An 8,744-nucleotide genomic window follows, 5' to 3' on the forward strand; every position below is an offset into this window, starting at 1 on the left:
ACAGGACGCATCTCCTAGTTAGGAGTTTAACCAATTTATTAGGTCAGGATAAAACTCTGGAGTCATACAGTTTGGCCACCACCCATTAGAGAAACTGTCTACACAGTTTTCAGTGACTAGTTTATAGTTTTTCAAAACAACCCTTTGTTGCACGGAAAATTACATCAAAACTGAGATTGAATATATATTGATTTCTATACCTTTGGGATGACTAAATTTTAAGTAACCATTTGAAGATATTTGTATATCAAATCACGCTCCTCAAATTTTAGCAACCAAGTTAATATGTGAAAATCCTGAACCACATAGTATTAAATACACCGCAGTTTCATTAATGTGGAAACAAACATACTCAGATCATGTTTAACAGGTTAATAGATTTTGCCCAACTGTCATATTTTAGACAGCATTCTATCTGTCCAAATTTTGACTGCATTTCTTAGTACTGATTCCACAATGGCCCAGTTATTTCAGGAAATAATCCCCCATTTTGACAGTAAATTAGCTTAGTCAACCACCATTACAAAGTTTCATATGTATTTTTTATTATTAAAAGTGAAGTAGATTATTTAAAAAAATAAGTCTTTATTTGGAAGAAAATAGGACAGTTAAAAAGAAAACTGACTGCTGTAACATGAAAAGACAATACCTTCAAATATAAAGTTAATACACACATGGTGATTACTGCTGTAAAAAAAAAAAAGGTTAAGATACATATATTCACATAAAACCACCACACTTAATGATATATTACACTTATTTAAAACAACATCCTGATCATTACTTACTGTTGATCCTTTGTCCCACATTCATTGAACTCTTTATGACCACAATATTGAACACTGGAGTTTCGTTTAGTTACGTTTGCATCAGGCCATCAATCCCATTAACTAAATGAACTAAAAAAATGGTTCACCCTTGGAATAATAATTACACTGATTAAAAATTAGTATGGATAAAACCAATTCCAGGTTATCCTATCCAGCAAGAAAGAGGACTTATAAAACTGCTCTAATGAATAGCAGGGCCAAAAGGAAATAATCTGAGACATCATCAACCTCAGATATGTAAATTGACTAGGTCTTTAGAGCAAGCTAATGTCAGATAATCACTGAAGATAAAATACCAACCTTGGCTATGTAGCCTAAGTGAACCAGTGATTTCTTTAAAAAAAAATTTTTTTAGCCTGAGGGACAGTGTTTAGTTAAAACTGGGGTTAAAATAGGATTCCTGTGAAATGCATGATCCTTTGCAGGAGTGGGACATGATCCAAACAGGTTAACTTTACTCTCTCACCATGGGGAAAGAAGCTTCCAAGATTTTTTTTTTTAAGCAGTCATATGAACAGTGAACACTGCTTTAAAAGCTACGGTCAAATTTGCATGAACAGAAAAGTTAACACGAGGACAGGTCATTTTACCATCACCTCCACTCGCGGAACTCTTTTAAAATCCTTTGTTATACCATCGTTTACCCAACAACCAAGAAACGGTGAAATTTGCAGCCAATAAAAACTGGTCAGTCATGGTTCTAGATGAGAAAAAATGTTACAGACGAGATCTATGCATGCTCCCGCTGCCTAAACCCAGACAGCTGCTGTATTAAAAAAAATCAGCAACTTTTAGCTACAATTTGGCTTCTCGTGACCCCTCTCTCTATCTCCACTGCCCCAATTCATGATTTGATTTACTGTTCAAATTTCAGTGATCAGAGAGTTGGTTAAAAAATCTCCTTTTACCCATGTTAGCCAATTTATAGATTCATGGTGTAAGATATTTCAGATCACTGCTACCGTTGTGTACACAAGCACCATTGCTCATGGACCAATCCAAACCACCGTGAGGTACCATTTAATTCAATGCACAATGACAACCACTTTTAGTTGTATTAAAACTTTCAAGTGATTTCAAGAGAGAAACAAAAGATATTCCCACTCTATGAACCTGATTCCTGTTAGTGCCAGTCTTAACATGGACAGATTAAGCTCTGAACACTCTTCATGACAATACATACCTCCCTTAGCTCCATATAAGCCTTCTCCCACACCACAAGGCTGAGTATATTAAAGGGACACTGTCAAGTATTTCAGGGGGCTTGCAATATATGTTTTGCTTTGATAAAAAGGGTTGCAAAACCTGAATGGAAATGCTCCAGTTGTTGTATTTATGGAGTTCTGCAAAAACAGATGAGTGAAATATTTTGGCTTGATGATTTTCATTAAAAAAAAAATTTCATTAGATGCCAGCTGTGTTAGAAAGTGGAAACCAGTACACAGCTGTAAGAGAAGAATCAAAGAGGTGCTTTCTAGTCTAGTTTCACTGTAAAGTAAAACAGCAGTAATATAACTTCACACTGTTTAACTGTTGTAGTGGGTTCATCTTAAGTCTTAGGTCCAATATATATATATATACTGTATTTATAAATATACACGCACACCTCTTAAATATATGAAATATCTTGACAATGTCCCTTTAAGTGAAGTTAAGATAGGTGAAGCTGGTACTGAAGAATGCAATAACTTTGAAGTGTATGATAAACCCCCCAGAATGGAGTGAAGCTGCAGTGCAAAAACCATGTTTAACCATGTTTGCAATCAGGCAGGCTAGGATATTGTAAAGTCTTATGGCACACCCCTCCAGTCCCCAAGAGAAATGATCCTCCGCATGGTATGGTACACTCTTAAAAAGTACCAACCAAACGATACCAACTTGTTAACAACTGTAGCTGTTTAGGGCATTATAATTATTCTTGTTACCTTAGCCTGATCCCATTAACTGGCCTTCATGACATCTATGAATTTTGCGCCTGCCAATAATAAATGGTTCAAATCCTTTTCTATCAATACAATTTGAGAACTTTTCATTTGCAGTGGTCATGTATTCATAAACTCATAATAATACATAGCCAATCTTTAAGAAATCTAATGCATGGTGCATAGTTTAACCCAAACCCAATTAATACCACATTCTGCAACTAACCACATTTCTTAGCAAGCACACAATTAGACATTTGATGAACCATCAGATAAACAGAGGTCAAAAGTTCCCAGTTATCTTTTGCTTAGCATTAGAAATTCAGCTCCTTCTTTTAAACGCATATTCAAACCCTGTATATCAATACAAGGACTTTTTTGTTAAGTCTGTTAAAAATGGGTCCATCAATAGCTCTTCTATTTACCAAATAGCACTGGCAAGAAAGTTTATGATGTCAATGTTAATGGGTTGTTTTGTTTAAATACTCGTTTAACTTAAATGTCTTCATTTGAAGGAAAAAGTCCATGGTGCAGAACTGAATCAATACATCTACACAAAGGAGGACCCCATTTTGTAGGGCAAACTGACATCAAAGAAAGCCCCCCACAGGCACATTTCTGCTCAGCAGGCCCGCATGATCATTCCAGCCAACTGTGGATATTCAGAACAGCACTTCTAGGGATACACCGATCATCTGAATGCTTTTAGACTGGCAAGGAGGGCACACAGCATTTAACTCTGGCTTCCTTTTTAAAAGGCTCTGGAAACTTTAAACTGCAGGCATCGATTTATGGCAGGTGATGCAAAGACCGCTCAAGGCAGAAGAACAAGCTCTCTTTTTCCTGCACTGCTTTTTTGGCATCACACTGGCAAACGGCTTCCATTTCTTTACTGTCTCATCTGATCACCACGAAGCACACTAGGTATAACGGATCATGCACCAAGAAGCCTTTTTACTTTACTTTATAGGGAAGCACATCTGGAAAAAAGGCTAAAAATAGCTGGTTTTATGAACCCACCCCACCCCTCCGCCAAAGCCGCCAGGCACATGTTGCTTAAGTTACTTTAAATCCCAGGCCAATCCCCACCCAGACCGAAGAATATGTTAATCAAGAATGCTAGGATCAGCGATCAGGCTGTATTATGGATAAAAGGGATTTTCCCTCTTTCCCAGCTCAGCGGTTTATGCCGCCATCCCCACGCTGCTCTTATCCCCTTTACACCTCTATGTTACCGGTAGCCAGAGAGAAATTATTTAAAAAAAAAGTTATATTACCAACTCTGAGGCTCTTGAATTTTAATAGGGAGGGAAGGGGAGGGCGGGGTGAAGTGACCTGAAGAGACTAATTCCAAGTCCAGAGCCAGACTCCAGAAGGAGAGTTGTGGGGGACAGAGGGACAGAAATACTGCCACCTGGAAAAGAAAACTGCACAAGGGTTTGCACACACCACCCCTCCCTCCAAGAGTCCCACAGGTTCAAGCAGCATCACTAGTACACATCGCTTATTCTTTTCTTTGTAGGTTCTTACACCACACTCCTCACCAAGCTGCATTAAGCAATGTGACCAATTGTTTACGACACCAGCTGTTCAATTTGCTATCATGTAGGTGCCTGTTTATCCCTTATTAGGAAGGGGCAACGCCCCATCTCCTGGTATAACCATCTTCTACTGATCCAAGGCGAATCAGGGGTGTTCCCCTTAGCTGCCAGGCCCTCCCTAGCCATGGGTTAAGACTTTCATACCAATAGCCTAAAACAGGAATGAAGAGCCTTTCTGCTCAGCAATTCTTGTGGCACCTCTGGGCTACTCCTCCCACCAACCAGAGACCAAAACACTTACCCCACTGGCCTCTGCTCTCCATACACCCCCTGCCCAAACCCAGGCTCCCTGCCTCTGTGGTCCAGCCACCCGCCACTCGCAGCCTGGATTGTGGGGGGCATCCATACGCACGTTATACCAAGGGCAAGGGGGGGCAAGTCCCACGCAGCTGTCACCTATGGGAGAAAACGGTCTTCTTCCTCTTCGCCTCACTCCTTCCCTGCCCTTGTCTCACTCTGTCCATCTCGCTTTCTTTCAAATTCCCTCTACTGATCCCTCACCCTCTTCTTTCACTTTACCTCCTTTTCTCACTCCTCTCTTCTGTGCTTCTCTCCCCTCCCCATGCTGGCTCTGCTCACTGTCTCTCCTCTTTCCCTTGCAGCTGCCTCTAGCCTCTTTCCACCCCCAGCCCTCCCTCCTCTCTTGCTCTCTCCTTCCTCTCTCAGCAGCCTGCTCCACAACACCTCTCCTCACTCTCCTTATATAACCCCAGCTGTGGCCGCAGCACCTCCCAAAAGGGAACCGAATCGGGACAATTCCTCCGCCATCCAGAGGGAACAAAAATAGTCCCTCTCTCTTTTATCTCCCCATAACCATGATCCCCCCCAAAAACAATACATTCCCCCCACTCTAGGGGAAGCAGGCAGTGAATCAAGGCAGAGGCGGGTAGAAGCTGCGTGTGGATAAATCAGATTTCATGTCCCTTTTGAACACGGATTGCAGAGAAGGTTCTGGAAAGTTCCCTCACGCGGGGGGGGAGGGTAGGGGGGATGGCGATGTGGGAGCGTAAATACTGTCCCAAATAAGCACTAAATATTATCCAACCAAAGGAACAGGGGATGAAGCACATTGGGGGGAGGGGAGAGGGTTGGGATGGGGAGCCAGGATGTCCCCCAGAGGTGTGGGGGAGGAATAGCAGAGAAAAACAAGGCTGTCCCTTTGGGGTCTATTTTAGATACTTATATGGCAGCCCTCACTAGTGTGTGAAGTGCCCGGATACTACAATGTATTTAGCCTCACAGCCTCCCTGTGGTGCAGGGCAATGCTCTCACTCCCTCTGTCTGGATGGGGAAACTGAGGCACAGCATGGCTAAGTCAGGGGTTCTCAACTTTTTTCTTTCTGAGGCCCCCCAAACATGCTATAAAACCCCCACAGCCCACCTGTGCCACAACAACTGGTTTTCTGCTTATAAAAGCTAGGGCTGGTGTTAAGGAGTAGCAAGCAGGGCAATTGCCTGGGGCCCCATGCCACAGGGGCCCTCATGAAGCTAAGTTGCTCAGGCTTTGGCTTCAGCCCCAGGTGGAGGGGCTTCAGTTTTCTGCCCTGGGCCCCAGTGAGTCTAACACTGGCCTTGCTTGGGGGGCCCCCTGAAACCTGTTCAAGGCCCCCGGACCCCTGATTGAGAACAACTGGGCTAACCTAGGATCACAAGGAGTCTGTGGAGGAGCAGGGCGGGTCTCAGCTGGCATGGGGCCAGGCTGGCTGGGGCCGTGGTGGGCAAATGGAGCTTCATCCCCACATCTGTTGTCCCAGTTGCCCTAATTAGGGGATACAAAATAAACCCTATCATGGGAGAGACGGGGGGTGGGATATTTGTCCCAGCCTCCCCCCACCCCGCGCCCCACTTCCCGCAGGGGAGGTAAAGACAGATCCCTCCCAGGACTGGGGGCAGGGGAGGTAATTGGGGTGTGTGTGTGTGTGGGGGGGGAATATTATCCCAGCCCCTGGCAGAGTGAGAGGGGGTGTTGGTAAATATTGCCCCAGCCAGGAATGTATGTGGGGGGGTAATTTTGGTTTTGGGGCCAGGTACCATCCCAGGCTCTGGCAGGGCAAGGGGAGCACCCAGCCCTGCATGGGGAGGGCGAGGTGCGTGTCAGTGTTTAACCTTTAATGGTTTGTGTTTACAGTGGGGAGGGGGGGGGGCCGGGGTGGAGGGATATCTGCGCATGAAGTCGCATCACTGCAGAGGAGGAGGGAGCCACCCGTGCAGGACGTGACTGGGGGAGAGGAAGGGACCGACAGCTGAGTGCAGTCACAGTCCGTAGTTAGGATAGGTGGGTGGGAGCCAGCCTTGGGCAACCAACCCCCCCCCCCGAACACAATGCACCACAACAACCCCTGCCTGACACCCCCCCCAGTACACAACGCACCACAACAACCGCCGCCACACACAGCACAGCCACTGTACACAACACACCACAACAACCCCTGCTTGACACCCCCCCAGTACACAACGCACAACAACTCCCCCACCTGACACAGCACCCCTACATAATGCATCTCAACAACCCCACCACCTGACATAAAACACCTCCTGTATACAATGCACCACAGCAACCCAACTGCCTCTGTACGCAGTGCACTACAACAACCCCTGCCTGACACAGCACGGCGCCTGTACACAATGCACCACAACAACTTTGCTGCCTCACACACAGTGATGCCCGAACATAAAACAATGACCCTGCTGCCTCACACAGAATGACACCTCATACGCAACACACCACAATGACTATGGCGCCTCACATGGTACAAACCACTCTGTATACAATGCACCACAAGAGCCTGTTGCCTTACACGCAGCACAACCCCCCTGCACACAATGATCCTGCCGCGCCGCCTCACACACGGCACCGCCTGTACACACCACAACAACCCTGCTGCCTCACATAGAACCCCCCTGTACTCAACATGCCACAAGAACCCTGCAACCTCACAGAGCACAACCTCCGTAAACTATGAACCACAACAACCCCACTGCCTCACACACAGCACAAGCCTCTCTGTACATAACACACTGCAACAACCCCGCCACCTCTCACACAGCCCCCATCACAACACACCACACCTTGCCACCTCATACACAGCACCCTCTGTAAACACACACCACAGCAACTCCTGATGCATCAGACTGCATACCACAATGACCCCATCTACACACACAAAACCCATCTGCCCTCTTGGAGCCAATGCACTCCACCCATCCCCCCCAAAACTCTTCTCCACTTCACTCTCGTATACAACCCCCCCCCCCAAACAAACACACCTTCCCCCCCAGCCTCCCTCCTAGGGTGACCAGATAGCAAGTCTGAAAAATTGGGACACTTTTTTTCGGGGGCAGAGAGGCGTATAGTTGGCTATGTAAGACAAAGCCTCTAATATCAGGACGGTCCGAACAATAACAGAACGTCCAGTCACCCTACTTCCTCCACACACAGAACCACCCTATGGGCTCCCCCCACCTCCCAAAGCACAGCAATCTCAGTTCCCAAAGCGTTTTTTCGACAGCGTCTGAGTTCTGCAACAGCAGAGGCAACGCCCAAATCTGGCTCTTTCCAGCAAAGGCAGGAACAAGCGGAAGGAATTTTCCACTGCTGCCCTGACATTCATTGCTCAGCTAGAGACAAAATGCATGCTAGGAATGACTTAATGCTTCTTTGGGCAGCTGCAGAAGGGACAAATGCTATTGTTAGCACACGGGTCTCAGTTTCTGAATAGTGTAGCCTCTTTTCAACCTGAATAGCTAGTCAAATTTCAGGGCCCCGGGGGCATTCCAGATGGGAGCAGAAATGTGGTGATCTGTATGGTCTTTGCTGTTTTGTTTGCTAAGAACAGACAAAGGCCTGAGTCCTGGAATAGGGAAGCAACAAGGAGTCTGGTGGCACCTTAAAGACTAACAGATTTATTTGGGCATAAGCTTTCGTGGGTAAAAAAAACCCCCCTTCTTCAGATGTATGGAGTGAAAATTACAAATGCAGGCATTATAGAACAACACATGAAGGGAAGGGAGTTACCTCACAAGTGGAGAACCAGTGTTGGCAGGGCCAATTCGATCATATAGCAGGAAACAGCTCCCTTTGCTCATTGCACCAAGAGCCCGCTTTTCAGCCTACTCCCCTGACCCCCAAACCTCTCCATAATGGTGGGGTTTCTTCCAGGATCAGCCACAGTCCCTCTTAGTCTCTCCCAGGTTTTTTGCCTGTTCTGCCACCCCCCACCCTAAACAGTAATCAGCAAAAGCTCCTGGGCATGTTCACCAACTCTTTTTGTCTTAGGCGGGGGCTTATCCTTCAGCATGTTACATGAAGGGTGACTGCAGACCTATCAATCTCAGTGAGGTTTTAACTCAACCACAACAAGGCTTCACCCAGCTCATGCTAGTAGTCTCCG

This window comes from Natator depressus, chromosome 7 (assembly GCF_965152275.1).
Source record: "Natator depressus isolate rNatDep1 chromosome 7, rNatDep2.hap1, whole genome shotgun sequence".
NCBI classification, from domain to species: domain Eukaryota; kingdom Metazoa; phylum Chordata; order Testudines; family Cheloniidae; genus Natator; species Natator depressus.